The sequence below is a fragment of the Chiloscyllium punctatum genome, chromosome 47 (genome assembly GCF_047496795.1).
Source record: "Chiloscyllium punctatum isolate Juve2018m chromosome 47, sChiPun1.3, whole genome shotgun sequence".
In the NCBI taxonomy this organism is placed as follows: Eukaryota; Metazoa; Chordata; class Chondrichthyes; order Orectolobiformes; family Hemiscylliidae; genus Chiloscyllium; species Chiloscyllium punctatum.
In genome coordinates this window covers 24,723,249-24,733,161 of record NC_092785.1, presented here as the reverse complement: position 1 = coordinate 24,733,161, position 9,913 = coordinate 24,723,249, and positions in this window count along the sequence as shown.

Genomic DNA, 9,913 nt, shown 5'->3' with positions numbered 1-9,913 from the left:
GGTCACGACCTCCTAATGGCTCCTTCACTTCGAGTTCCCTGATCAATTCTGGTTCGTTGCATAATACCCAATCCAGAATTGCCTTCTCCCTGGTAGGCTCCAGCACCAGCTGTTATAGAATCCATCCCGGAGACACTCCACAAAGTCTCTTTCTTGAGGTCCAATACCATCCTGATTCTCACAGTCTCCCTTCATGTTGAAACCCCCATAACAACTGTCTAAACATCTTTGCGACAGGCCAATTTTAGCTCCTTTTTCAACTTACATCCTACATCCATACTACTGTTTTGGGGCCTGTAGATAACTCCCAAGAGGGTACTTCTACCCTTAGCATTTCTCAGCTCTCTCCATACTGACTCTACATCCCCCGATTCCAGGTCCCCCCGCGCAAGGGACTGACTATTATCCCTTAACAACAGAGCCATCCATCCCCTCTGCCAGTCAGTCTGTCCTTACGATAGCACGTATAGCCTTGAATATTCATTTCCCAGGCCCTGTCCACTTGAAGCCACGTCTCAGTTATTCCCACAATATCGTAGCTGCCAATTTCCAAAAGAGCTTCAAGCTCATCCATATTATTTCTAATACTTCGTGCATTCATATATAGTATTTTTAATTTGAAACTCCCCTCATTCTTCCTATCAACTCATATTCCACTCAACCTTACAGCATGATCCCTTTTCGAGGACCAATGTTTTGCATCTTGCAACACTGCATGTAGACAAGGGAACAGACAATAGCATGAAATAAATTGTTATTCCTTCTCCAAAACCCATGGGCACACTTCTACACAGTGAAAGCCCACATCCGAAACACATTTTCAGAATAGGATCACGGTGGATGCATTTCCAGTGATCATTCACAAAGCTGGAAGGTTTTAATTCGGCAGTTGCACAATTGTTACCTCATCTAAGGTCTCACGTTCAAATTTAAATAGAAAAGTTCATCAAGTGTTTGCCAGAACAAGTATTCCCTGGCAAGCCTAATGCTGTACCGCTGGAACACAAGCTACCTTACAAAAAAATTCCAAGGCATTACTTTCCTCACTGATTTCCAGCGATCCTGACTCCTGGTTTCCATGGCACCCCTCTCAACCCTTCTCCAGTCCTTGTTCCTTCCTTCATTCTGCCCTCACTCACAATCTATTCTCTCTATCCTTTCTGCCTCCCTCTCACTTCTTGTTTTCCACTTTCCACGCATTGGGTATCAGAGCAGAATTAGAACATACACTCCAACAAGTCTGAACCAACATTCCATCATGAGAACATAAGAAACAGGTGCAGGCTATCTGGCCCATCAAGCTGGCTCCTCTATTGAATAAGATCATGACCTATCTTCTCGTGGACTCATCTCTACTTACTGTCCTGCTCACCATTACAGCTAATGTCTTTATTATTCAAAAATCTATCTTTGACTAGAAATAATGCAATGAGGATGCCTCAATACTTCACTGGGCAGTGAGTACCATAGATTCACAACCTGTTTGTGAAGACATTTCTTCTCAAATAATAGCCGAATCTGCTCTGCTTGTTTGGAGACGATGTCCCCGAGATCTATTTTACCACACCTTTCGAAAAAAGTCTATCTGTTTCAATCTTATCGATTACCATCATATTTTTAAATGTTTCCAAAGCATCCGTCGTTCATTCTTCTCAATTGCAAATAATCCCAGTCGACTCAATCTCTCCTCATAAGCCACCCACTACAGTGCCAATGTGCCCATTCTCAAATGAGGTAAAACCTAAAACGTATCATGTTTAATAAGTTTAAAAGTCAGATTCTTCTGCCTGCTCCCATCCCGTTATCAATCACGAACCTATCTCTCTATTCCCGTGAACCTTCCTGAAAAAATATTATTCGATCCGAAATAGTAACTTGGATTTCTCTCCTCAAACGGTGCCAGATTTGTTTATGGTTTACCACCATTTCTGCTTTTGCTTCTAGTTGGCCACTTGCTCACCTCTTTCAGTTTAATTCTACCTATCTCTGTCATAAGTGCAGTCAGGGACTTGGTCCTTACACCGTTCTGCGGCAATCGGTTCCACAGATTCCCAACCCATGGTTAAATAAGTTCCTAAACATCCTAATTCTGAAGTGATGTCACTTCATTCTAGGTTTGCCTTTGACTCTTAGTCTCTCCTGCCAGTAGAATCATCTTCTCCATGTCCAGTCTATCCAGGTCTCCCAGTATACCATACCTTCAAAGAAATTCCCACCTCCCATCATTCGAAACTCCACTGAGACTCAGAGCCCTCTCCTGCCTCTTATATCAGAAACCCTTCTTCCCTAGACTCTTTCTCGTAAACCTTCCCTGGACCGACTGGAAAGTCAGCACATGCTTCCATAGATGTGGATTCCACAACATCTCAAAATATTCTAATCAGTCTGACCAGAGCCTTGAATTGAATTGAATTGAACTTATTGTTAAATGTGCTAAGACACAGTGAAGAGCTTTGTCTTGCGAGCAATACAGGCAGATCACAGAGGTAAGGAGCATAGATAAGAAAATAGTAGGTAAACAGCGGCACAAACAAAAATAAAGGTGAATGCTAAGAGTTTGTGAGTCCACTCAGTATACTAACAACAGAAGAATAGAAACTGTTTCGAATACAGCTGGTGAGTTTGCTCAGGCTTCAGTACCTTCTCCACGATGGAAGAGCTCGTAGCAAAGCATTGCCAAAGTGGGATGGATCGTTGAGAATGCTGGCCACTTTTCCTTGACAGTTGGCCTTGTAAATTGATTCTATTGGCAAAAGTGAGGAATGCAGATGCTGAAAACCAGACATTAGATCAGAGTGGTGCTGGAAAAGCACAGCAGGTCAGGCAGCATCCAAGGAGATGGAACATCGACGTTTTGGGCAAAATCCCTTTATCGGGAATGGAGGCCAAAAACCTCCTTTTATCTCTCTACCCTCCTAGAAGCTCCTTACTTCTAAACAAAAGATGGACTCTACAGCCTAAAACAATTTTAGCAGTACGCTCCTGCCTGGATATTCCAGCCCTCTTGTAAAATACGCTAACATTGCATCTGTCGTCCAAACTGCCAACGGAACCGTGCACACTAAACTTGCAACTCTGAAGACACTTCTGCTTCAGAATTTTAATAGTTGTCACCAAAAATATATATCTCCATCTACCCTGAGACTGCAATCACCTCCTGTCTCTCCTCCACTATATAAATGCAGCCGATTCCTTTGGGCCCTCCTTCCAGATGTTAATATGCATAGAATTAGTAGAACATATATGGTCAGAAGGTGGAAATGTACACCTCCATCCGCCATGACCAGGGCCTCCAAAACCTCTGTTTTTTTCCTCTCCCGACGTCCCCAACAGTACCCTTCCACCGACATTCTCATTCGTTTGGCCAAACAGGTCCTCACCCTGAACAATTTCTCCTTCGAATCCTCCCACTTCCTCCAGACCAAAGGGGTAGCCATGGGCACACGTATGGTCCCCAGCTATGCCTGTCTCTTCGTTGGCTACGTAGAACAGTCCATCTTCCGTAGTTACATTGGCACTACTCCCCACCTCTTCCTCCGCTACATTGATGACTGCATTGGCGCCACCTTGTGCTCCCGCGAGGAAGTTGAGCAATTCATCAGCTACGCCAACACATTCCACCCTGACCTTAAATGTACCTGGACCATCTCTGACACCTCCCTCCCCTTCCTGGACCTCTCCATCTCCATTAATGATGACCGACATGACACCAACATTTTTCACAAATCCACCGACTCCCACAGATGCCTGGATTACACCTCTTCCCACCCTACCTCCTGCAAAAATACCATCCCGTATTCCCAATTCCTCTGCCTCCGCCGTATCGGCTCCCAGGAGGACCAGTTCCACCACAGAACACACCAGATGGCCTGCTTCTTTAGAGACCGTAATTTCCACATCCATCAAAGTTTGACCTGCGCATCCACCAATATCATTTATTGTAGGCGTTGCTCCCGATGCAGATCCGCTACATTGGGGAGACTGGACGCCTCCTGGCAGAGCACTTTAGGGAATATCTCCGCGACACCCGCATCAATCAACCCCTCCGTCCTGAGGACCAACATTTCAACTCCCCCTCCCACTCTGACGAGGACATGGAGTTCCTGGGCATCTTTCGCTGTTCCCTCACCACCAGACGCCTGGAGGAAAAATACCTCATCTTCGTCCTTGGAACACTTCAACCCCAGGGCATCAATGTGGGCTTCAGCAGTTTCCTCATTTCCCCTTCTCCCATCTCACCCTAGTTCCAAACTTCCAGCTCAGCACTGTCCCCATGATTTGTCCTACCTGCCTTTCTTCTTTTCCACCTATCCACTACGCCTTCCCCACAATCTATCACTTTCATCCCCTCCCCCACTCACCTATTCTACTCTATGCTACTTTTTCCGCACCCCCGCTGTCTTCTCACTTATCTTTCCACCCTTCAGGCTCTCTGCCTGTATTCCTGATGAAAGGATTTTGCCCGAAACGTCGATTTTACTGCTCCTCGGATGCTGCCTGAACTGCTGTGCTCTTCCAGCACCACTAATCCAGAACCTTACCATTTAGTGTATAAGTCCTGCTAAGATTTGCTTTCCCAAAATGCAGCACCTCACATTTATCCAAATTATACTCTATTTGCCACTTCTCAGCCCATTGACCCATCTGACCAAGATACCGTTGTAATCAGAGTTAACCTTCTTTGCTGTCCACTGCACCTCCGAATTTGGTGTCATCTGCAACCTTACTAATTATATTTGTTCTGCTCCCACCCAAATCATTTATATAAATGATGAAAAGTAGTGGACCCAGCACCGATCCCTGTGGCACTCCAATGGTCACAGGCCTCAATTCTGAAAAACAACCCACCATCACCACCCCCTGTCTTCTACCTTTGAGCCATTTCTGTATCCAAATTGCGAGTTCTCCCTGTATTCAGTGAGATTTAACTTTGCAAACCAGTCTACCATGGGAGCCTTGTCAAATGCTGTGTTGAAGTCCATATAAATCACATCTACCACTCTGCCCTCATCAATCCTCTTTGTTACTTCTTCAAAAACTTCGATCATGTTTGTGAGACATGATTTCCCACGCACAAAGCCATGTTTCCTTTTCCTAATCAGTTCTTGTCTTTCCAAATTTATGCATCCTGTCCCTCAGGATTCCCTCCAACAACTTGTCCACCATCGACTTCAGGCTCACTGGTCTATAGTTCCCTGGCTTGTCCTTACCAACTTTCTTAAAAGGTGGCATCACATTAGCCAATCTCCAGTATTCCAGCATTTCAGCTGTGACTGTCGATGATACGAATATCTCAGCAAGGGGCCCTTCAAGCACTTCCCTAGCGTCCCATGGAGATCTAGAGTACAACTGATCAGGTCCGGTAGATTTATCCACTTTTATACGTTTCAGTACATCCAGCACGTCCTCCTCTGTAATATGCACATTTTTCAAGATGTCACCGCCTATTTCCCTACATTCTATATCTTCCATATCATTTTCCATAGTAAATACTGATGCAAAATACTCGTTTAATATCTGCACCATCTCCTGCGGCTCCACGCACAGGCCGCCTTGCTGATCATTTAGGGGCCCCATTCTCTCCCTCGTTACTCTTTTGAGCTTAATGTACTTGTAAAGATCTTTTCTATTCTCCTTAACTCTATTTGGCAAAGCTATCTCATGTCCCCCTTTTGACCTCCTGATTTCTCTCTTCAAAATACTCCTACTGCCTTTATCCTATTCAAAGGATTCACTCAATCTATCCTGTCTATACCTGACATATGCTTCCTTCTTTTTCTTAACCCAATTCTCTAATTCTTTCGTCATCCGGCATTCCATATACCTTACAGCCTTTCCTTTCATCCTAACAGGAATACACATTCTCTGGACTCTCATTATCTCATTTCTGAAGGCTTCCCATTTTCCAGCCATCCCTTTACCTGTGAACATTTCAATCATCAAATTGAGCAATGTGATTGGGTGGAAAAAGTGTAATTTTGCTTGTTTCGGGATCTGAATATTTGAGATGGCAGCTAGTCATAGAATCATAGAGCTGTACAGCATGGAAACAGACCCTTTGGTCCAAACCGTCCATGCCGACCAGATATCCCAACCCAATCTAGCCCCACCTGCAAGCACCAGACCCATAATCAACAAAACCCTTCCTATTCATATATCCATCTAAATGCCTCTTAAATGTTGCAATTCTACCAGCCTCCACCACATCCTCTGGCAGCTCATTCCACACACGTACCACACTCTGGGTGAAAACGTTGCTTAAACCTATGCCCTCTGGTTCTAGACTCCTAAACCCCAGGGAAAATACTTTTTCCATTTATCCGATCCATGCCCCTCATAATTTTGTAAACTTCAGTCTCCGAGGTTCCAGGGAAAACAGCCCCAGCCTGTTCAGCCTTTCCCTATAGCTCAAATCTTCCAACCCTGGCAACATTCTTGTAAATCTTTTCTGAACCCTTTCAAGTTTCACAGCATCTTTCCAAGAGGAAGGAGACCAGAATTACACGCAATAGTCCAACATTGGCCTAACCCATGTCCTGTACAGCTGCAACATGACCTCCCAACTCCTGCACTCAATACTCTGACCAATAAAGGAAAGCATACTAAAAGCCTTCTTCACTATCTTATCTACATGTGACTCACTTTCAATGAACTATGAACCTGCACTCCAAGGTCTCTTTGTTCAGCAACACTCCCTAGGACCTTACCATTAAGTGTATTAGTCCTGCTCAGATTTGCTTTCCCAAAATGCAGTACCTCACATTTATCTGAATTCAACTCCATCTGCCACTTCTCAGTCCATTGGCCCATTTGGTCCAGATCCTGTTTTAATCTGAGGTAACTCTCTTCGCTATCCACTACACCTCCAATTTTGGTGTCATCTGCAAACTTACTAACTGCACCTCTTATGCTTGTATCCAAATCATTTATATAAATGACAAAAAGTAGAGGACACAGCACCGATTCTTGTGGCACTCCACTGGTCACAGGCCTCCAGTCTGAAAAACAACCATCCACCACGATCCTCTGTCTTCTACCTTTGAGCCAGTTCCCTATCTAAATGGTTGGTTCTCCCAGTATTCCATGAGATCTAACCTTGCTAATCAGTCTCCCTTGGGGAACCTGGTCGAACGCCTTACTGAAGTCCATATAGACTATTGGATGGTGTTACATCGTTGGCTGAGGAGACTGTCAGATGCAAGGCAGAACTCTCACATTGGATGGTGTGCCCAATGACTTCTCTCAGTGCTTTGTTTTAAATTCATTGATTGAGTAATTGATGTTCCTGGATATCTCACAGCACACAGAACCTAATGCTTGAACTTGGACAGACTCACTCCAGAAATAAATGTATTTGTGCTTAGTTTAAAAATTACTCATCATCCACTCAACTTTCTTAAATGCATATTCGGAATTTTTGTCCTCCCTGGGACTCAATCCAATTTAATTTATTCTTTTCATGTTATAATATATTAACTCTGTAACGCACACCAAACAAAGATCTTTGAAGGTTTCAGATAGGGTGAAGACACCAATCAAAACCTTTTGTTCTGCTCTCCATTTCTTGACCACGAGGACTCTCTCTTGCGTTCTGACCCCTTAGTCCTTTGTGTACACCACTGGCGACTAGAATGTGCCCGACAATCAGAGAATTGAGCAACAGATTTAAAAAGAATGGAAGCGATGGCGTGAAGACACTGTGGCGCCAGCCAAATGCTATCCAACCAGGTTCAGGGTAATATATTGACTTTCTTTAATACGGCTTCTGTATATTGTCAAATACAACGGATGCTCTGTGAAATACTGAGGGATATTCTCAAAAGAAACAAAATGGAACAGTGTTTGCTGCGATAAACGCAGTTGCAGCTTTCTTTGTGCAGTATTTTGTTTTTAGTTTCTGACACCAAATGTTCACAAATCGATGAAAGGAGAAAGTGACAGTGAATCAGACAGAATGGTCTGTGGCTACTCGGAGCAAGCCATCATTAACACCACACACAGGTGCAAGATTTCGGAATGAACCTGCGAAATAAGAATACTTGATTGGCCACAACATCACCTCAGTGACAATGACCAGTAGATCTGCAGTTGCTCAGCGATGTGGCTCAGGGATGGACAGGACTTGCAGCTTAATATTGCAGAATACAAAGGCTGTGAGAAGGAAAGAAAGAGGGAGCAAGAGATGAGCACAAGTCGCATATTTGATATGGCATGACATTACGGCTGTACGTAGGCAGGATATTCCTCCAAGTACGTCTAGGTATTTGTGTTGAACTGATAAATAATAATAAAAAAAGCATTTTATTTGCATTTTATTATAGATTCCCAATAGTCTGAAAATTGAGAGAAAAATTTGTAAGGATATCTCAGTAATCTGTAAGAAGAGGGTGGTATGTTAGTTCATTTTAAATTTCCAGACAGTGACTGGGACTGCAGTAGTGTTAGGAATTTAGGTGGACAAGACGTTCTTTAGTGTGTACAAAAAAAAAATTCTGATTCAGTGTATGGATGTGTCTGCTGGTGAAGGTAAAAAGACACTTGTCTTAGGAAATAAGACAGAACAAGTGACTGAGGTGTCAGTGGGGGAGCACTTTGGACGCAGCGATCATAATACTATTAGTTTTCAAATTAGTGAATGGAAAAGGATAGGCAGGATCTAAAAGTGGAACACTTCAATTATAGGGAAGCCAATTTTGACAGTACCTGGCAACAACTTTCAAGAGTTGACTGGGGCATTTGTTCTCAGGTAAAGGGAGAGATGGAGAATGGAAAGCCTTCAAAATTGAGATAACGAGATCCAGAGACAATATGTCCCTGTTCGAGTGAAAAGCGACTCTGGTAGGCGTAAGGAATGCTGGATGACGAGGGAAATTGAGGTTTTGATAAGAAAAAAAGGATGCATATATCAGGTATGGACAGCAGAGATCGAATAAATACTTAGAAGAGTATAAAAGTAGTTGGAGCATATTTAAAAGAGAAATCAGGAGGGCAAACAGAAGAAGTCAGATAACTTAGGCAAATTGGGTTAAGGAGAATCCAAAGGCAGTTCATCGCTATATTAAGGACCAAAGTATATCTAAAAAGAAAATAGGAGCCCTCAAAGATCAGCAAGATAGCCTATATGTGGAGTTACAAGAGTTGGGGAAATTACTAAAAGAGTATTTTGCGTCATTATTTACTATGGAGAGTGACATGGAAGATACAGAATGTGAGGAAATAGATGGTGACATCCTGAAAAATGTCCACCTGATAGAGGAGGGGGTGCTGGATGTCTTAAAACAAACAACGGAGGATAAATCCCGAGGGCCTGATCAGGTGTACCCTAGAACTCTTTGGGAAGCTAGGGAAGTGATTGCTGCATACCTTGCTAAGATATTTGCATCATCGATAGTCACAGGTAAGATGCTGGAAGACTGGAGGTTGGCTCAGGTGGTGCCACTATTTAAGGAAGTTAATAAGGAAAAGCCAGAGAGCTATGGACTGATGAACCTGACGTCGGTGATGGGCATATTGTTCGGGGGAATCCTGTGGGACAATATTTACATGTATTTGGATTGGCAAGGACTGATTGGAAACAGTCAATACGGCTTTCCGTGTGGGAAATCATGTCTTATGAACTTGATTGAGGTTTTTGAAGAAGTAACAAAGACGATTGATGATGACAGAATGGTGAACGTCATATATATAGACTTCGGGAAGGCATTCAATCAGATTCCTCAATGCGAGAGTATTTAGCAAGGTTCGATCATATTGAACTGAGGGAGACCCTGCCCATTGGGGCAGAAGTAGTGGTGGAGGGACACTTTTCAGACTGGAGGTCTGTAACCAGAGATGTGCCACAGGGCTCAGTGCTGGATCCACGGCTTTTCCTCATTCCTCTACTTGATTTGGATGTGAACCTGGGAGATTCAGT